The sequence below is a fragment of the Parambassis ranga genome, unplaced genomic scaffold (assembly GCF_900634625.1).
Source record: "Parambassis ranga unplaced genomic scaffold, fParRan2.1 scaffold_21_arrow_ctg1, whole genome shotgun sequence".
Classification (NCBI taxonomy): domain Eukaryota; kingdom Metazoa; phylum Chordata; class Actinopteri; family Ambassidae; genus Parambassis; species Parambassis ranga.
Genome location: NW_021144767.1, coordinates 3,165,666 through 3,187,066, shown reverse-complemented (window position 1 = coordinate 3,187,066; position 21,401 = coordinate 3,165,666). Strand labels below are relative to the sequence as shown.

The 21,401-nt window shown below is 42.9% G+C and overlaps 5 non-coding genes across 5 annotated transcripts; 2 read left to right on the top strand and 3 right to left on the bottom strand.

The window, feature by feature from the left end:
• Positions 1-1,271: 1,271 nt before the first annotated feature.
• On the top strand, positions 1,272-1,343 carry trnaq-uug (transfer RNA glutamine (anticodon UUG)). Its single transcript has one exon. It is a non-coding gene; the product is annotated as a tRNA-Gln (tRNA).
• Positions 1,344-2,974: 1,631 nt separating this feature from the next.
• Positions 2,975-3,066, bottom strand: trnar-ucu (transfer RNA arginine (anticodon UCU)). The gene is given in 2 exon segments: positions 2,975-3,010; positions 3,030-3,066. It is a non-coding gene; the product is annotated as a tRNA-Arg (tRNA).
• Positions 3,067-5,435: 2,369 nt separating this feature from the next.
• On the top strand, positions 5,436-5,507 carry trnap-ugg (transfer RNA proline (anticodon UGG)). Its single transcript has one exon. It is a non-coding gene; the product is annotated as a tRNA-Pro (tRNA).
• A 6,070-nt stretch (positions 5,508-11,577) lies between these two features.
• Positions 11,578-11,648, bottom strand: trnag-gcc (transfer RNA glycine (anticodon GCC)). The gene has a single exon. It is a non-coding gene; the product is annotated as a tRNA-Gly (tRNA).
• A 554-nt stretch (positions 11,649-12,202) lies between these two features.
• Positions 12,203-12,274, bottom strand: trnad-guc (transfer RNA aspartic acid (anticodon GUC)). Its single transcript has one exon. It is a non-coding gene; the product is annotated as a tRNA-Asp (tRNA).
• Positions 12,275-21,401: the final 9,127 nt, after the last annotated feature.

The window sequence follows — 21,401 nt, the reverse complement described above, 5'->3', positions numbered from 1 at the left end:
GGAGGACCAACTGCTCAGGTAGACACAAGACAGATATTGAATTCTAACCAAACTTTAAGACTCACATTCACAACTTTACCCTTTTCCTTCTCTTTTCCCCCCTTTCTTCTCCTTTCTCTACCTCCAAAACCCTTGAAAATTACAATTACCCTGCAACTTGTTTCTCTCTTTAAAGTGATGTGGTGCGTCTTGAGAGTCCACATCTTGAGGAACAGAGCAATAAGCTGATTGTTCGCATCAACGCTGACCGCAATCAGCTGAAAGATATCGAGGACCGCATTGTTGAGCTTCTCTCTAACTCTAAGGGGAATATACTTGACAATGAGGAGCTCGTTCAGACTCTCCAGGAGTCAAAGGTGGGGATCTGGCAGAGATCATACGTGTCATCATTTTCAACTTTCTGATCGTTTTCCTAATTGTAATTGAAACTTTTTGTTGTTCTTGTTCTAGTTGTCATGCTCCTCTTTCACTTCTTTTGTCTGTTTTTTCTCCACTATCTCCAGGTGACATCAGAGGCCATAAAGCATCACCTGAAGGAGGCAGAGGGGGACTCCTTCCTTGTGTATCTTGGGGAGTCCACACAGGCGTGGAGTGGCTTCCCCAGGATACAGTCGGAAGTAGAGCTTGCGGTTGATGATTTGGTCTCAGTTCTAGAATGATTGCTGCTGGGAGTTTGAGCAGACAGCTGTTTACAGGGTCTAAGTTGGAATAAAGATTAATCCTGTAAATGCAAACATCCAATCTACTGAAGTTCAAAGATGTGGGCTCGTCCGGGATTTGAACACAGGACCTGTGAGGAACTGGAACCACTTCTTCATCTGAACCATGGGGATGCCAATTTATAACACCTGAAACCACCTCCACTGTCTGCACACACAGGAAGTTCACCCTGAATCAATGCTCTCTGTTTCAGTTAACCTGTCTGCACAGAATTATTCTCTGTAACAACATGTAGAGCCCGGATAGTTCAGGCTAATTTTCATATCTGTCCAATGAGAGACAATTATCAGAGGAGAGGTTCTGCTTCTCAGGAGGGTCACACCCTAATACAAGACCACTTCCTGTTATGCAACAAATAAACTTTATGATTCAATGTTGGGCTAATGCCACAGCCACAAAAAGACATTTCTCCCAGCTGCTAGACAGCAAGCCTTATCTAGACATGGAGGACAGTCTCCTCATGGAGGACAGTGATATGCAAAGTGTTCAGTCTTTGTCAAACTGCTGACAGTCGGCCGGGTAGAGGAGGAGAAGAAGACCCATGAGAAGCAGGTTTCATGGTGTAATGGTTAGCACTCTGGACTTTGACTCCAGTGATCTGAGTTCAAATCTCAGTGGAACCTTTAGTTTAGTTTGGACAGTAATACTGGTGTCCTTTCTGCTTTCTCTAAAAATTCAGGGCTCACTTTGCAGATTTCCAGTCAGCATGTTGTAACTGAATAACTATCAGAGTGTATCAGAAGGAGAAGTTACATAAAGATAGAATTTAAATCTCTCTCCTAAATGACACCTTAATCTGGGATTAATAATGAGTATAAAAGTAGCTGAAGACATAATTTAGTATTATAACACATACCTCCTTTATAGGGCTGTCTTGATAACTGCCTCTCATTTCCACCTGTTGTCTGTTCCATTTGCACAACAGCAGCTGAAACTGATCCACAATCAGTGTTGATCCTAACTGGACAGGCTGGTTTCACACAAGTGTGACTGACTTTTTGGGGCAATATTATAACAAATACTTATGAGACATTATATAAAAAGAAAGGTCAGTGCATCATGACTTTAGCTCCATTCAAAGCTTTAGGAGGCTTCATGGCCTCCATCACTCCATAAGACTGTTCCATCTGTTTTGCATCTCTGATATGTGCTGGGACGTGGTGGCTTGGATGTTTCACTGCAGCTCATCTAGTAATAATGTGTAACACATATATGAACATCAAGCTAATCATGTCATGCTAAACCGAGTCCTTGGAAGAGCAGAAGCTGTGAACAGACCTCATGGAGCAATGGTAGCACGTCTGAGTCCAGATCAGAAGGTTGCATGTTCAAATCATGTCAGGGTCACTGGTTTTATGTAATTTAGTCCTCTTTCTGTTCACACCAGGTCCACTAGAGCTCTCAGACTCCTCCACTGCACTGAAGTCTGGGTAGTTTTCACTTGAAGCAGAATGTCGGCTTTCTCCTGTGTTTTCTGGTTAAATTACTGCACATTCAGGGAAAACAGAGTTAGAGTTAAATAGAGCAAAAAATCCTGAGTCATCGATCTGCATTCGTTTAGAGGGCCGAAAGGGAGCAAGTGTGAAAACACCCTAAATTTTAATCTTAAGTGGGACCAACACTCCCCCGAGTAGCTTCTTCAGTTCTGCAGTGACAATTCCTTCCTTCCTGATGTGATGTTGCTCCTTCTTCTTCCCCTCTGAGCTGGTCGGTACAGTTTGAGCTCTGTGCTGCAGCCATTGCGACAGCCATCGCACCTCAGAGTGATCCAGCAGTGCCTCATGTTCAGCAGCATACAGTGAGCAGCTTTAATCTCTGGATTGACAGACTTTATCTGCGCAGTAACTTGCAGAACAGAAAGTCTTCCAAAATATCTCCTTTCCAGGGATAGCACACCAAAACTATCAACTGAGCAGCACTGGAGATGCTCTGCTCTGTTGATTCATCCAACTGAAAGGAACATTTCTTACATGATCGCAGTCTATCCAGCAGCTGTGCCTGAATGTCAGCTGAGAGATCTTCTGTTCTCCTCCTCACCATGTCATATGAAAAAGGTACAACTTTCAGTTTATTAGCTGCCTCTGTGCCAAGCAAAAGCTCACACCAGTCAGATCTCTGTCCACCTGTACGGTCACAAATCCGGGGGCAGAGACGCTGTTTTCCGGGATGTCTGGGTGCAGTCCTTTTTTTCTAGCTCTGGACAGGAGCTGTATCCACCCTGAAGGACGGCGCCACAGGAAGTTAAAAGGCACTTTGACTCTGGTGGGACTCGAACCCACAACCTTTGAATAACTTCTCCTGTGTTTATCTAGAAGTCCAATGCGCTATCCATTGTGCCACAGAGCCACAAAGCAGTTCATTTGTTTGTCCTAGAATGAAAGGCAGAAATCCGGAATAAGCAGCAGCATTCCAGAATAGTCAACAGAATTCCGGAATTATACGTAGAATTCAGGAGTAACAGTCAGTATTCTGGCAAGTCAGCAATCCAGAAGGGAAGGCAACATCAGCAGTGGCTCAGTGGTAGAGCAGGGTTGTGTGTCCTTGACCCACATTGCCTCCAGTGCTGGTCATTGTATGACACTGCTTGGCAGCAGCCTTAAGCAATTTCCCTTTTTTTACACTTACACAAGTTTTTAGTTACATGTTATATATGGAGTGAAGAGTAACGCAATTTCAATTCTCTGTATGTCCAGCACATATAGCAGATTTGACAATAAAGCTGACTTTGAATTAAAACAAGTGAGTTGTAAAAAAAAAATCACCCCCCATACAATTGACACTAGAAGAGAACCTATCATTTGAGACCAGAATGTTTTTTTGTACCAGGCTGTAAACATGTTCATTTCTGCTGTGAAGTTGGACATTTTAACATGGGAGTCTATGGGTAATAACACACGTGAATTACAATTTTTCACACATGTCGTAAACATTCCAGACTAGTGGTTAAGACCTTCAAAACTCAGTGTGTAACATTGTTGGTAAAAACTGTTTGCTTTGGCATGTTTGTAGAGAAGATTGAAGTAAGGCGTCTGGACTTGTAGAGTTTTCCTGAAGAGGTTTCGCTGCTCATCCAAGCAGCTTCATCAGTTGTTGATCTGTTGGTGGGGAAACATGGTTTATATGTGGTTGCAGACCTCAGTGGGTGGTCTGGATAAAACTCACAAACAATAGCACTAAATGTTTCCATAACTACCTGTGATGATCTGGCTGCCTGTGCCAGGTGTGTCTAATGACTGGCTAACGACTATGAGACTGCTGGTAGACAGCCCATTGTTCTTGCTGTTAGCATGTGACTTGGAGTGAAACTTCCTGGGAATGGATGAAATAACTGCTTTGTATGTGGTAGAAAGATGAGGCCACCACCTCGAGAAGGTTTTACCAGCTTAACATAGATGGCTTCCTTGACTTCCTCTCTGTCTAAAATGTGAACATTGTTGTCCTCAAAGGAGTGTCCTTTGTCTTTGAGGTGGAGGTGAACAGCTGAGTCTTGTCCTGAGGAGGTGGCTCTCCTGTGCTGAGCCATTCTTCTGTGGAGTGGTTGTTTAGTTTCTCCAATGTACAGATCAGAGCATTCCTCACTGCACTGGACTGCATATATGATATTGCTGTGTTTCTCCCTGGGAGTTTTATCCTTTGGGTGAACCAGTTTCTGTCTCAGGATTGTCCTGCAGTGGAGACTGCAACCTTAACACAGCGCCTTGGAAGAAAAGCAGACTTGCAGAATGAAAGGCAGCATTTCGGAATGAAAAGCATTCCAGAATGAAATTCAAATTTCCGGAATGAAAGGCAGTAATCCAGAATAAGTGGCAGCATTCCAGAATAGACATCAGTATTCTGGAATGATAGGCAGAATTCCCGAATAACACTGTATAGTGGAACAGAAGTCAGCAAGACATCATTCTGGAATGAAAAGCATCCCAGAATGGAAGAAAGCATTCCCAAATGAAAGGCAGAAATCTAGAATGAGAGCATCCTGGAATAGACATCCATCCACCCACTCCAGAATGATAGGCAGGATCCTGGAATGGTAGACAAAATTCTGGGATTAAACCCCTAACCCAACAGCGGCCTGTGATGTCATGGAAGCGTGCGTTCCAAAATGGAAGGCAACATTCCAGGACAAAAGTCAGCTAACAGAATGAAAAGCAGATTTGCGGAATGAAAGACACCATTCCAGAATGAAAAGCAGTCCATAATGAAAGACAAAATTTTGGAATGAAATGCAGAAATCCAGAATAAACAGTAGCATTCCAGTATAGACATCAGTATTCCGGAATGATAGGCAGAATTCCCGAATAACATCATAACATCATTTAATCAATAGGGCTCGACCGATTAGCTCGATCCCCATACGGCCAATCTGTGTTTTCATTGTTGAAGCGTGGACATGCCTGTTTCACTTACTGTGTGCTGGTTGGTACATTGGACTCAAGGATTGGTTTTTGAAGACACTCCTCCAAGTGGTGTCTTCAGTTCTGCTACTATTCTGGTTGGGAATCTGAGTTTTATGTGTTCAGGATCTCTGTGGGTGGATCTTGCAGGAAATCAGACTTTTAATCTGAGGGCCCAGGCCCTAAGTCCCTCTTCAGGAGCAACACTATATATTCCTAACCAGAAATCTTTGTACATATCTTAACCAATGTCAAACTAAGAAAAACATGTGCTTTGTGTTGTTCTTCCACCAACTGAAACATGAAAAGCAAGAAGTCACATGTGGCTCGTTGGTCTAGGGGTATGATTCTCGCTTTGGGTGCGAGAGGTCCCGGGTTCAAATCCCGGACGAGCCCTTATCTTTGAAATTCAGTAGATTGGATGTCTGTCTCATGTTTACATTTACAGGAATAATCTTCAACCCAAATAGGTTCATATTCCAATTTAGACCCTGTAAACAGCACTCTGCTCAAACTCCTAGAAGCAATCATTCTAGAACTGATATTGTTTCTTCAAGAGAAGAAGTCTTTGCACTGAGGACTAACGTCGGAAGTAAAGGCTCTGTGTTAGCCTAAGCAGCACTTGTATGCAGGGGTACAGCCAGTGCTTAAGTGTAGTTAATGTGAAACAATACAGTCGCGATTTATTGAAGTGAAGCAGTCGGCATATTTTCACGATATATTTTATTTTTTATATCGTTTTTGTCTGCTGGTGGGTGCCTGCTCCCCTGCGTGTGTGTCTGTGCTGCTGGGTGTGCATCGGGCTGGAACTGTGCCGTACGTGACAGACAGCAGGGGAGACCTGTAAACGTGCTGAAATGACTTTGTTTAGTAAAAGGAAAAGGTATAAACGTGTTCTATTGTAAGGGGACCACCTGCATGCAGATGTACTTTAATACGTGGATTAGGCTACTACTAAATCCATAGGCGTCGCTACCATTATATCAGAGGGGGACGTGTCCCCCCCACATTTTAAAACGGCCCGTTTGGACCCCCCCACATTTAGTGAGTAGGAAACTCCACCTAATGCTGTCTCGATTGCTCGTGAAAAACTCTGTTCCACTAAGTTCGTAAGAGAATAACCTCACCACTGAAATCCACTCCATGTTTTCCTGGTTACCACAGCGCTGCAATACCGTTACTATAGTAACGGACCTAACAAAGCCAGTGGCTTTCTTCGAGCGAGCGTAAAACACCGTAAAGAGAACCGTCAGTGCTGGTCGACGCTGGAGGAGGTAACGTCAGTGTCATCCCACAAAGTCCAGCTCATGCTGAAGCCTGACTGTTTGTCACATGGCCCCAGGTGACGTTTGGTTGATGTTAAATCAACTTAGAAAAGTTGGGAGGAAGCTGCTGTTTACTTCCAGTTACAGTAGATGGTATTATTTGTCTGATGACATGTTGTTGCCTTTTCTGCTGCCTCCCCACACACAATGGACATGAGGAGATTCTAACAAAGACACGGAGAGTTAGAGTTGTTTTCAGCATTAACCCATGTTGTAATAAGGCCAGGTTAGCTCCTGTTAGCCTGCTAGCTTCAGCCTCGCCGAGCCAGTGCACAGCCACCTGCTCATATTCTTATCAGCAAGAATAAAACACATGTGATGGACCGTCAGGACACAGTGGAGCATTATATGAACAGGGAAACACTGATGCAGCAGATGAGGCAGGGCATCATTATAAACACATCCACAAGGTTTGTTGTGAATTCAGCAGTTTTATAAGCAAATAAAAATAAGGACATGCATCTTTTTGTAAGTTAGTATTTTTAGTGTTTCAGTATTATCTGCATTAAGCAGTTTGGTTCATTTTTCTATGGGATTTGCCAGTTTTTTGTCTCTGTAAATGAGAGAAGGCCTCAGATATGGAGGCTGTTAGTGTAGCAGCACCAGTATGTTTGACAAAACTGTTGTTTCACTTGTAATTAGTTTGTCACCGAGTTTTTGTTGAATCTGTCTCTGAAATAGTCATTAAGTGTTTACTTCTGTAGGTAAAATAGTTTAACAACCTGTTAAAATCCACAGGAAATCTCAACTACTTCATATTATTACTATATATACTGATTAGGGTTGGGCGATATTGGCAAAAAAATTAATCACGATTAATTGTGGCATTTAGCCGATAACGATTAATTTGACGATTAATTGATGACAGTTGCACTTACATGTTTTTGACTCTAAATTGGCACAGTGTTCTAGCATGATACCGACAAATCATCAGTCAAGTTAACTACTTCATTCTAACAGGCTAAGCTGGTGATTAGGCACCAACCAGCCATGGAAATATGTATTGATAATATTGAGGCACAAACTGCTTCAAAATAATAATGAAGCAAACATTTAAAGTAACTTTGTCCTTCAAATGTTTTTATCTTAAGGTCACAAAGCATGTCAACATTAAAATTAAACAGACAAATAGACAAACAAAGTTCAGAAAAGTCACATCAGTGATTATTAAAGTTAAAACATGTGTCTGCGCAAATGAACCTGTGACTGGAATATGTCCCACACTAGTGCATGTTTTCACTCAGACTGTAGAACAGCAGCAGAAAAAACAAACAAATAAACAAACCGGACAATTTCACATTTAAATGTGTGTCTGTGCAAATCAACCTACGTTACGTTCTTCCAGCGCTTCGTTTGGTCGTAAGCAGCACAATGACTAAACGTACCGCGGATTCTCGGCTGAGTGGAATTCTTTCCAATATCTGCTGGAGGAGACTTCGCTGTTGTAATGTTTCCTATCTTGCTGTGGAGTCCGTAAATAAAGATCGGAGTTTATTCATTTGATACGAGCAAAAATTCAATTAATTATTAATTAATTGGTAATTAATTAATTAATGTAAAATGAAAACTCACATTTCTTTATAGCCATTCAATTCTGTGTGAGAGTAACTACAACTAACAATACTGTTTTGTGCTACTACTGTTTTCAAGGTGAATGATGACTTCTTGCAGATCACCACAAAGCCGCTGCATTGAAGTTCATGGCCCAGCTGAGTTGACATTCCTTATTATTGCCGAGGGGATCACTGGCTTAAAATGTCTACATGCAGCCTCTACTTTCACTCCTGCCTTACAGCCCCTGTACTTCTTCCTCAGCTCTCCCTGGACATTGGTCCTCAGTGCAGTGCAGTTCTAGAATGATTGCTTCTAAGAGTTTGAGCAGACAGCTGTTTACAGGGACTAAGTTGGAATATGAACTTATGTGCTGTAAATGTAAACATGAAGCAGCCATCCTATCTACTGAAGTTCAAAGATGAGGGCTCGTACTCTCGCACCCAAAGCGAGAATCATACCCCTAGACCAACGAGCCATGTGTGACAGCTTTTTTTTCATGTTTCAGTCAGTGGAAGAACAACACAAAGCACATGTTCTTCTTAGTTTGACATTGGTAAAGTTATGAACAAAGATTTCTGGTTAGGAATATAAAGCCGCTGCATTGAAGTTCATGGCCCAGCTGAACCACTTCTCAAAGAAGCTTCTGTAAGTTTCCCAGAACAAAGGAGGAACTTCAATATTAATGAAAGATTCACATGTTTATGTGATGCTCAGGATCAACATGAGTGTTGTGTGTTTGTGTTTTTTAACCCTATAGGAGGACAGCTTACACGTTCTGAAGACAGGAGCCCAGCGATGTGGGGGTTTCATCCAACTTAATTTGGTATATTGAAATGCAAAGGTTTATGTCCTGGAGGAATTTTATGCACCTTACTGTTTCTATTTCTGCTGCATTTATTGGATGGAAAATTCAATTTAATTGAGTTCAGCTGATACATGACCTCATCAGGTGACTGCTGCTATGACCTAAGATAAGATAAGAGATAAGATAAGATAAAACTTTATTAATCCCGAAGGAAATTCTTGTGCCAGAGGTATCAAGTTACATTAAATGCAGTTAAGTACAGAGTATAAGTGTCACTATAATCCAAAATAAGAGTACAGTACGCAGTATGAGCACAATATATGATACATGGATACAAATATGGAGATGTAAGGTGCTAAGTAAACATAAATATAGACCAGTGGAGGGAATGACAGTGATGCCTGACATGATTATCTAGCGCTTCTCCCTACAGAAAGGGGAGGAGTTATACAGTCTGATGGCCACTGGCAGGAAGGACCTCCTGTGGCGTTCTGTGCTGCTCCTCGGTAGTCTCAGTCTACCGCTGAATGTGCTCCTGTAGGACAGCAGTGTGTCGTGCAGGGGGTGAGACGTGTTGTTACGAATACTGAGGAGTTTCCTCAGTATCCTCCTCTCTGTCACCTCCACCACAGACTCCAGCTCCACTCCCAGCACCGAGCCAGCCTTCCTAATGAGCTTGTTGAGTCTGTTGGTGTCGGCCGTCTTCATCCTGCTGCCCCAGCACACTACAGCGTAGAAGATGACGCTGGAGACCACCGAGTGGTAAAACATCTGCAGCATGGTCTGGCAGACGTTAAAGGACCTGAGTCTCCTCAGTAGATACAGGCGACTCTGTCCCTTCCTGTATATTGCCTCTGTGTTTGTGGACCAGTCCAGTTTGTGGTCAATGTGGACACCCAGGTATTTGTAGCTGTCCACAATGTCCACGTTGGTACCCTTGATGCTGACCGGGTTTGGGAGTGTCTGGTGCTTCCTGAAGTCCACCACCAGCTCTCTTGTCTTTGTGACATTCAGTTGCAGGTGGTTCTGTCTGCACCACTCCACGAAGCTGTCCACCACACTCATATACTCCGCCTCCCGACCTCTGCTGGTACAGCCCACAATGGCAGAATCATCCGAGAACTTCTGCAGGTGGCAGGACTGTGAGCAGTGTCTGAAGTCCGATGTATAGAGTGTGAACAGGAATGGAGACAGTACCGTGCCCTGGGGTGCCCCCGTGCTGCTCACTATCGTGTCCAAGACGGTGTTCCTCAGCCTCACAAATTGTGGTCGACCTGTAAGATAGTTAGTGATCCAGGTGTCCAGTGGGGTCTCTACCTGCATGTCCAGGAGCTTCCTATTCAAAAGGGCAGGCTGCACGGTGTTAAACGCACTGGAAAAATCAAAGAACATGATTCTAACAGTGTTACCTGCCTCCTCCAAGTAGGTGTGTGCTCTGTGCAGCAGGTAGATGATGGCGTCCTCCACTCCAATACGGGGCTGGTAAGCAAACTGCAGGGGGTCCAGCGATGGTTCCACAACAGCACGCAGGTGTTTCAGGACCAGCCTCTCCAGAGACTTCATCACATGTGAAGTCAGAGCAACTGGTCTGTAGTCGCTGTGTGTGCTTGGATGTTTGGTCTTGGGCACAGGAACAAGGCATGTTGTCTTCCACAGGGCAGGGACAGTCATCAGGCCCAGACTCAGGGAGAAGATGTGCTGGAAGACCCCACACAGCTGTGTGGCACAGTCCCTGAGAACTCTGGGGCTGAGTCCATCCGGTCCTGCAGCTTTTCCCGGTCGTAGGCGACTGAACTCCCTCCTCACATCTTCTGTGGTGATGGTAACTGTGGACACAGAAGAGCAGAGAGAGAGATCTGATGGGGGAGGGTGGGGGGTTGTTAATGGAAGGTGGGGTAAGGGGGGCAGGGTGATGTTATTGATGGGAAGGTGAAACTGGTTAGTATGGTTAGGGGGAGGGGGAGGAGGAGGTACATTGTTGTTATAGACAGGTGTTAATGGTGCATCACAGGGAGGGGGAGGGTGGTCAGGGAGTGGACTATCAAACCTGTTGAAAAACAGGTTCAGCTGGTTGGCCTCCTGCAGATCTCCATCCATCAGCTGGTCAGAGATCCTATTGTGGCCGGTGATGGTTCGCATGCCACTCCATACCTCCCTCAAGTTGTTCCGGGCAAGTTGGCTCTCCAGCTTCCTCCTGTAGCTCTCCTTGCCCTCTCCAATCTTCTCCCTCACCTCTGCCTGGGCCCTCCTCATCTCCTCTCTGTCTCCACTCAAGAAGGCTGTCTTCTTTCTGTTGAGTGATGCCTTGATGTCCTTTGTTGGTTGTCAGCATTCCTTCCATTCCATTGCAGCAGCATGAAAACAAGGTCCTGAGCAGCATAACAATAGATAAAGTAGAAATAAAGACTATGTACAGAGCAACCATAAGATATGCAGATATACAGATGAGAAATGTACAGAGATGTATTATGTCCTGTTATGATATCATGAAAAACTCTGAGTATTACACTGTAGGTGAGGATGTTATTGTCAACTATGCCTGTTGACATGACAAAAACTGAAAGAAAACTAGAAAGTGGTAAGTGCTCTTGTTTCAAATGTGATGTGCACTGTACCACTGAAGCTCGTCTGTGAAGTGTAGTGCCTCTGTGTGTATGTCACAGTGATGTTAACAGAAGTCAGATAGGTCTGTTAACACATATAAAAACAACATGCTGAACAACAGCATAGATGTGAAGGTGAATATATGTCCCCTCACATGTTCCTCAGTTAAAAGAGTCATTGCATTGGCCGGGAATCGAACCCGGGCCTCCCGCGTGGCAGGCGAGAATTCTACCACTGAACCACCAATGCTGTGAAAAGCTGACATCTAGTGGTGCCATCGCAGGTTGCAGCCTCCTCATTCCAAAATCAATCCCTCCTCCACATAAAGTCAAAAGTTATAAATTCACCTCATTACATGAGCGGTTGTGTGTAATGACGCGGCTCACCAGCAGAGGGCGTGTGACGGAGCAACAAGCAGAAACTACAGAGGAGAAGAGACACAAGCATCCACAGATCAGAACAGACACTCAGCTCTTCTCTCTGAGACCATGATGATACGTCACATATCATCACTGCACATGTTTTTGGCTGCACGTCTGGAAATGAGAGGAGACAGAACATTATCATACATGTTGCATAAGTAAAGTCACATGACATGCACCACTGTAAATAAAGGAAACCACATATTTTTAAGACTCTTAGAGCACAGAGCCCAAGAAATAATATAATCTAAAGCTCACAAGACACAAGTCGAACAGAACAGAACAGAACAAATACTTTATTTATCCCAAACTGGGAAATGTTTTCTATTGCAGCAGCAATGTACAGGGTCAGTATCATCCTATCTGGTGGTAAAAGGCTTTCTCCCCGTCGGGGAATCGAACCCCGGTCTTCCGCGTGACAGGCGGAGATACTATCCACTATACTAACGAGGAATGCTGACAACCACCATCTGTCATAGCAGCAGCCACCTGGTGTGGTCATGTGTCAGCTGGGGTGTGACGGAGTGGCTACGTCAGTAACTGTGGGCAGACTGCAGGTGTGTGTGCACCCAGACACACACAGGTCCCAGCTGAGAGCAGCCGGACCTTCCTGTCCTCCTGTCCATCACTGTCCATGGTGAACCGACACCACCAGACCACAGGGCCATTATTTATTTAGCAGGAAAGAAGAAGATGCTCTGCAGCATTCAGGTGTGTTAACACAGTGCAGAGAGAGGAAGACATGAACAATGGTGTCAGAGCAGCAGCTGTTGCTGCATCAACCTGGAAATCAAACTGTTTATATATATGCACAAACTGTACGTTCATAAGTCACATGACATGCACACTGTAAATAAAAAGGAAACCACATATTTTTAAGACTCTTAGAACACAGACAGAAGTATGAATTATATATGGTTACAATCAAAAATAACTGAATGCGAATAAATGATTTTGTGGAATTTAAATCAAAACCTAAAAACACCAGAATCAGCAAATCACATGTTTGCATTACAGTGGTCCCTCCTATAACCAGTTCACCTCTCACCTTGTTTTCTCTTACAGCTCATTGAGTTCTGGTCCGGATAGTCCGTAGACCAGTGTCAGTCCATCTCCAGAATGCAGAATGCTGCTGAAAACAGGTTTGATCTTTGGTTTCATTCTGTAATACTGGACTTATTTCCTACGAAGGTTTGAACTCTGACAGTGTTTAAACAGAGAGAACGGAGTTTAAAGTGTGCAGTGAGGGGTTCACAGCCTTAAAGCATCTAGAATAATCAAACATGGAGCTGACTACTTCCAGAGCTCCGCTGTCATGGCTCTGCAGGAGGCCAGCACCTGGTCGGCCTGTTCGAGGACACCAACCTGTGCGCCATCCACGCCAAGAGGCTCACCATCACGCCCAAAGACATCCAGCTGGCCCGCTGCATCCACGGAGAGAGAGCTTGAAGTGTCCGCGGCTCCTCAAACCACAGCGGCTCTTTAAGAGCCACCTCAGTGTCCTCTAAAGAGCGGCTCCTCATCCTCTGCCTCTGCTGCTCATCACTCTGTCTGATGCACAGAATAATCAGTCTCTTCTGAAATAAATATCATCTTTTATCTTTTGTAAGATGCAGTGTAATAATACACATGTTGAACTCTTCAAGATGAATAATGGTCCGTCTCAGGGACATTTATTTATTGGTTGGTTCAAGGATGTAATATCAAACTGACACCGAGGAATATTTAACAGGAAACTATAATAAATGTTTTACAATAAATACATAATATCATTTATAAATAGCTTTAATAAGTATAGGTTTATTATGTGTAAAAGCATGATGACCTATGGAATGATAACACTAAAAAACTCTGCTGCTCCAGGAACGGTACAGGCGGTGACTCCTGCAGTCCGCCATCAGACTCATCATGTAATTTAACCACAGGGATTAATAAAGTCATTCTTGAAAATATTCATGTATTGTTTCTATAGTTTTATATGTTTAGTAAATATAGGTTTATCACTGCTTTAGTATATAAGTAAACACATGAACTAACACTAACAAAACAAACCCCAGTGAACCAGGTGGAGCTGTGCAGTGTGCAGCAGCATGATCACAGAGGTCCTGTTTGAACGGGCAGTGAGGATGAGCTCTCTGAGTGGGGGCTCTGGGCTCTTGACGCGGGTTCTTCTCCACATCGTATCCTCCGGCAGCCAGAGCCTTCTGGAGGGCGGCTGCAGACACGCCGCTCCGCTCCTTGGAAGCGGCCACAGCTTTCACGATGAGCTCGCTGACGCTGGGGCCGGACTTGTTCGGCTTGGAGACCTTCTTCTTCTGCGCTTCGGCCGGAGCGGCGGCTGGAGCTGGAGCTTCTTCTGCCATGTTCAGTTCGTAGCTGCAACACAAGCACAGTCAGAGTGTAGTTATGATCAGCTGAGAGCGGGAGGCGGTCCTTGAACACACCATGAGAACCGCGGAGACTCAATCCAAGGCAGCTCCTCTGCAGGCTGAATGTTCCGCTCGTGTTTTCTGTGTGGATGAAAGAGTCCAGATGAGTGTGGGAGCAGCGCTGCAGGCCGACAGTGAAGGAGCTGCTAGCGGACTGTGTCTCTTCATGTTCAGCTCATGTGGAGCTCTGATGATCTCTGCACTTTGCTGCTGGAGAGAGTCCGCGCGCTGCGCAGCGGCTTCTCCCTCTTCTTCCTCTCAGAGATGAAGTCAGACTATCAGAGCTCCATCAGAAGCTGTTTTCCAGCTGAGCCGCATGTTGCTTCAGAGACTCAGAGGACAACCCGACATCTGCTGACGTCACTTTGTCCCAGAGTCCGGCTGTTGCAGCAGCATCAGACCCTGATGATGGTGCAGACAGACTTCTATCAGAGCTGCTCGCTGCTTCTCTCGCTGAGCAGGTTGAATAAAGTCCATCACTGTTCTGTTTGTGTCACAGCTGTTATCATGTAAACAGACACAGACAGAGCAACAACAGGGAGGCTGCTGTAAAAATCAGCTTCATGTTTCCAGTGTGAGGGCGCCCCCTGCTGGAGACGTGTCCTGGTTTAAAGGCGTGGCTTCTGTGGACTTACTTTCGTTTTTGAGCTCCTGTCAGACAGACTGCAGCAGAACCAGCAGCTCCACACACGAAGGTGGAAACTTCTGGAAGTCAGGACTGATTCAGCAGGTGAGTCTGTCGATATCTGATCAATCATCAGTGTGATCACCTCATTGATCTTTGCTGCCTGTAACTGATGGATCTTTATTGTAGTAAGTCCCTGAAACGCGGAACCAACAACAAGCGTCTCTGTTGATCGTTCTCTCTGTAAAGTTCAGCAGCTTCATTTGCTCTGAAACTCAGATCGACTCGTTCAAAGCTTCAAGCGGAGAAAAGGTCGCTTTATTCTGACTTTATCAGATCAGTCTGTTTCCGGTTTGACGCGCCTGTGCTGCGCAACAGCCGCGCGCCACGTTACGTAAGTTTGGTTGGTTTAAAGTTCATGGTGCGTTCAGGTGCATCTGGTTGAATTGAGATCAGATGATTCTTATTACTAAAACTAAAACATTGATAAATGCATCAATTTGTCATGTTTTATTTTTCATGAATTCATATCGATGATTGAAACTCATCAGAAGAAACATTTTCTCTTCAAGGGTTCATAAATATGTGAATCTAATATTTGCCATGAGGAGAAGTGTGTCAGTCCTCAGAGCTCAGACAGTAGCTGCTCATGTGTTTGTCCTTTCTATAGAAAACAGTCCACAGACTGTTACAGAGGAAGGTCTCAGTGCTTCACTCAGTCTGTTCACACTGTGACAGAAACACACATGAACACATGTTCATTTATTCACATGTTCACACATGGAGAGAAGTGACAGAATTCTGAAGCAAACACTGAATGTGTGTGTGCACTGTTCCACTTACAGCATGTGACATCAATAATAACAGCATCAGAGATGTTGGTGTGTTTACAGACTCACCAAAATAAAAGCCTGAGAACCAAACCTGGTCTGAGGCTCTGATGCTAAGCTAACAGCATGATTAGCCTGTTAGCATCTACATGAAGGATCAATAACAACATGCTGACTGTGTGTTTCTGTGTCATGTTGCTGTGTTTGTGTGAAGGTGTGAGCTCTGCTATGAGTCAGTGTGAGGACAGAGAGGAGGGAGTCCCTCCCTCTAAAAGCCCTCTGTGTGGGGACCATGAGAGCCGGACCAAAGCTCAGAGGTAAGAGGACCGTCTCTGACTGTCCATGACTCTTCTCCATGTCAGAGCTCACACTCACATTATTCACACATCTGTGTGTTCAAGAACAAAGCAGCAGCACACTGCACACTCTGCTGGACCTGGACCTGGACCTGGACCTGGGCCTGGACCTGGACCTGGACCTGGACCTGGACCTGGACCTGCCAGCTGTGTGTCCATGAAGAGTGATTGGTCAAAGGATCGGCCCCCTGATTTCAAAGATGTTGATCCATCTGAGGGTCAAAGGTCAGAGTTAATGTCACAGCTGCAGTTTGTTTCCATCATTATTAAACATTTAAAGTGTAACATGATGTTCAGCATCATTTTTCCAGAAGAAGCTCAGAGTCAGTGTTTGTGATTCTATCAGGATCCAGGATGTGAGAGCAGACTCTGCTGGACCTGGACCCAGCTGTGTGTCCATGAAAAGTGATCGGTCGATGTTTGAGCCCATTTATTTCAAAGCTGATCAGCCATCTGATGATCAAAGGTAAGAATCACTCTGGAAGTGTCTCCATGCTGTGATGAGCTCTGCTGGACTCTTGGGGTTGTATGTGTCTGTTTGCTCTGCAGGTGGTTGATGGTTTGGAGCATCTGTAGCACAGAGTAATGCATATTTACAGTGCTGCTTCAAAGTGTATGAATCATTTAAAATCTTCTATATGTCTGCATAAACATGACTTAAACATCTGCCTCACTGTACTAGAAAGGCAGCCCACTGAAACAAAGTATGGAAAGACATTTCAGTAATAAAACATTTAAATAATGATAGATTCATACACTGTATGTAAATATTATTGTGCTGCCCCCTATAGTCAGCCAAAATTCTATGTTTGAGTTGAGATTGTCCTACAAGGCTTCCGTAGTAGCATAATGGTTCCAGAGCCAAGTGGAAAGTTTCTGTTGTGTTTTATCATCCTGCTACATGTTTTTTAGTCGTCTGAGAATATCTGTCTGTAAGTATTATGTTTCATAAGCCCTTACCTTACGTCATGCGCTCATAGGAGGCACTTTAAGTTATTTAACCCTCATGCGTTGTTCGGGACATTTTTGTCCTCTGAGAGAAATTTTTCTGTTTATTTTGGCCATAACTTTGTCAATATGTGGACAAATTGAATCATTTTTCCTCAATAAGCTTAATTTTACATAAATTTTGTTAATATGATTTTAAAATTTTTCATAGGTCAACGGTACACTGTGGGCAAATTTTACCCCCTAATGTGTTGTTCGGGGACAAAAACGTCCCCTAACTTTAACGGTTTTAAAAATATATTAGATAAATATTTTTTGAAATTTTTTTGCATAGCCCTTTTAATTAACTTCAGTTCTAATCAACAGTAGTGAAAAAATCATTTTCCCCCAGGATTTTAACCCTTTAATCACCAATTTTATAAGGGGTGGTGCTGAAAATTGAAAAAAAAACACACAAAATGGCTCATTTTTAATAGAAAAGGTGAATGTGGACTGGATTCTTTTTAACCTTTATTATAGTCTTGGTCATGTCAAACATCAGTAAAAAAATTGACTTTATTGCATTATTAGTTTTTGCACAGCACTGGATTTTCTTTTTTTCTCCCATTTTGTCCCATAGACTTACATTATAAACACACTTTTTTTGACTGCACAGCCATGGCACTACATAATCATGCATTCTTGATTGTTGGTGGTTTACCCTGTTGGTAGGAGGTAACATTTGTGATTTTTACAGTTAACAACTTAATTACCATATTAACCCTTTACCTGCAGGCCTGTGCTCATGTACTGTAGTTTCTGGCTTAAGTATATGGAGTTATAGGGAGTATTTTAGCACATAATTGTGTGTCTACACACTGTGTGTGTATGTTAGAGAGGAAGAGAGCCATTTGCACACTGTCAGGGAAGGAAAGTCAGGAAAATAAAGTTACTAAGTAAGTGAAGTGTACCTAATTCAGACGTACAACGGCAATGCATAAGCATGTAAAATGAAAACATCCAGGAGTTCTGGCGTCTGAAGTTGTGGATGGGTAAAATAGCTGTTTTTTTTTTTTTTTTAGCTTTCGGAAAACACGTCCTCCAGTAGAGTGACTTTACTTTTAGGTTAGTGTCTCAGTTGAGATCACTGAATTAGTCTAAGTGAAGTCTAAGTGCCCCTTTTCCATGGTGTGTTGCGCTCCACACGACCATACGTACATGTGCATGTTACTAAATAGACACCATAGATAGATAACTTGATAACATAATAAATAATCATTGACTAACCAAATCTAATCTACAGTTTAGTCCCCTACTAAAATTAGTATTAAAAGTAGTTTAGTAAAGTAAAGTAAAGTAAATTTGTTGCAGCCCTAAAAGTAAGTGCCGGGCCCTTTGATGCTGAGAGGTTCAGACTAAACAAAACAAAAACACTAGTGGACTTGCATGCATCCTCCTGGTCATTTAATGGTGACAAGAGCAGCAAGCAGCATGAAGAGAGGATTCACCTGTGCATGAGTGAAGGATTCACTTGTGAACGAATGAAGGATTCGCTTGTGAACAAGTGACGGATCTACTTGTGCAGCCTTCACAGCTTCACAGCCTGGCCCTTCATAGAGCCAGGCTGCACAATCATTTCCAGAGATTGTGCACAAGTGAATCCTCTCTTCATGTTGCTTTCTGCTCTTCTCACCATCAAATGACCACAAGGTCACATGTAAGACCACTTGCCTTTTTGTTTTGTTTAGTCTGCACCTGTAGACATCAAAGGGCCACACGTGCATAGCAACACTTTCTTTGTTTTTGTTTACTATGAAGACTCTGTGGTTGTGTGTACTCACAGACAACAAGATCAGTGTGCAAATGGCTCTCTTCCTCTCTAACATACACACACAGTGTGTAGACACACAATTATGTGCTAAAATACTCCCTATAACTCCATATACAAGCCAGAAACTACACTACATGAGCACAGGCCTGCAGGTAAAGGGTTAATATGGTAATTAAGTTGTTAACTGTAAAAATCACAAATTTACCTCCTACCAACAGGGTAAACCACCAACAATCAAGAATGCATGATTATGTAGTGCCATGGCTGTGCAGTCAAAAAAAGTGTGTTTATAATGTAAGTCTATGGGACAAAATGGGAGAAAAAAAGAAAATCCAGTGCTGTGCAAAAACTAATAATGCAATAAAGTCAATTTTTTTACTGATGTTTGACATGACCAAGACTGTAATAAAGGTTCAAAAGAATCCAGTCCACATTCACCTTTTCTATTAAAAATGAGCCATTTTGTGTGTTTTTTTTTCAATTTTCAGCACCACCCCTTATAAAATTGGTGATTAAAGGGTTAAAATCCTGGGGGAAAATGATTTTTTCACTACTGTTGATTAGAACTGAAGTTAATGAAAAGGTCTATGCAAAAAAAATTCAAAAATATATTTATCTAATATATTTTTAAAACCGTTAAAGTTAGGGGACGTTTTTGTCCCCGAACAACACATTAGGGAGAAAAAAAGAAAATCCAGTGCTGTGCAAAAACTAATAATGCAATCAAGTCAATTTTTTTACTGATGTTTGACATGACCAAGACTGTAATAAAGGTTCAAAATAATCCAGTCCACATTCACCTTTTCTATTAAAAATGAGCCATTTTGTGTTTTTTTTTTTCAATTTTCAGCACCACCCCTCATAAAATTGGTGATTAAAGGGTTAAAATCCTGGGGGAAAATGATTTTTTCACTACTGTTGATTAGAACTGAAGTTAATTAAAAGGTCTATGCAAAAAAATTTCAAAAAAATATTTATCTAATATATTTTTAAAACCGTTAAAGTTAGGGGACGTTTTTGTCCCCGAACAACACATTAGGGTAGTGTTTGCGAACAATGCATGAGGGTTAAGTAGAATAACATTGATGTGATGCAGTCAGTTGGAACAGTCTGGACAGGTTTGACTGAATGTTTTATAGCGTCCTCTGTAGTAAACAGGGACTGATCGCTGCATTCACTGGCTTAAAATTGTAACCCGGGTGAAAAACTCCAGCTACTGCTCCCATATATTGTATTGTGGGCCGTGTTGTATTTCTACGTAATGACGTCCGACTCAGACCAATCGCATCACTGTAACCTGGCCGTGCCAGTCTAGATGCGAGTGGGACACGAGTAGGAAAAGTTTGCTGTAATTCATGTTGTCCTCTCTTCAAATTAAATGTACTGAATGTCGATCTATAGGAGCCAACTACCAAAGTCTTTATGCGGAGTGGATATGAGTGGATCATCTGAATTGATCTTAAACTACAGAACTGGTGAGTCTCACTACTGTTAGCTCAGCTGCTCATTCATTCCCATTGGGTAATTTAGCCTAGCCGCTTCCATTGGTTTATATGGAGCGGTTAGCACAGGATATTAAGAATTAAGAAACCTTTATTAGTCCCACAATGGGGAAATTGCATTTTTGCAACAGCAGATACAGACAGCAAAGGATAAGTTAAGAAAAGATATATATGATAAAATAAACTACCAATAATATATAGAATAGAATAAAAAAACAGTTTACATATGAACAGTTATTGCACAGGTGAGTGGAGGGAGAAGTGGTCTGTAAGAAAACTGTACATAGTGCATCAGAAACTAAATAAATAATGTGTTGTACACTGTGGTGTGTGAATATTGCTCCTATCAGAAGTGGTTATTATACAGTCTGACAGCAGCAGGAAGGAAAGACCTTCTGTATCTCTCCTTCACACACCGAGGGTGGAGCAGTCTGCCACTGAAGCTGCTCTGCAGAGCTGACAGGGCGTCCTGCAGGGGGTGGACTCATTGTCCAGCATCAGAATCAGAATCAGAATGACTTTATTTATCCCAGAGGGGAAATTCTTTTTTGTTACAGACATTAGAAATTAAAGATACATTGAAATATATAATAAATATCTAAATACCTAGATAGCATTTAAATCCCTGAGTTGTATCTAAAGAACATATTCACTACTGTATAAAACCTTTCCATAGTAAAGAGCAGGACATGAATGCACCAGTATGAATGTACAGTGTCTGAGTGACACTTCTACTCTTATACTCTGTACTTAACTGCATTTAATGTAACTTGATACCTCTGGCACAGGAATTTCCTTCAGGATTAATAAAGTCTTGTCTTGTCTTATCTTCCAGTTCAGAGTTCAGTAGTTTGATTGAGACAGGCAGGAATGACTTCCTGTGTCTCAGTGGTGCATCATGGGAGTCAGTTTTGTCAGGACCCTCCTGTCACCCACTTCCTGCACTGAGTCCAGAAAAAAGCCAGGTCTCTCTGACTATCCTTAACTGTGCTACATTGAATCAATGTGAGAGGTCTGTAAAGTATTTCTGTCTGACCTTTAATGTTTGATCATGTTTGATATTGCTACACTAGCAGAATT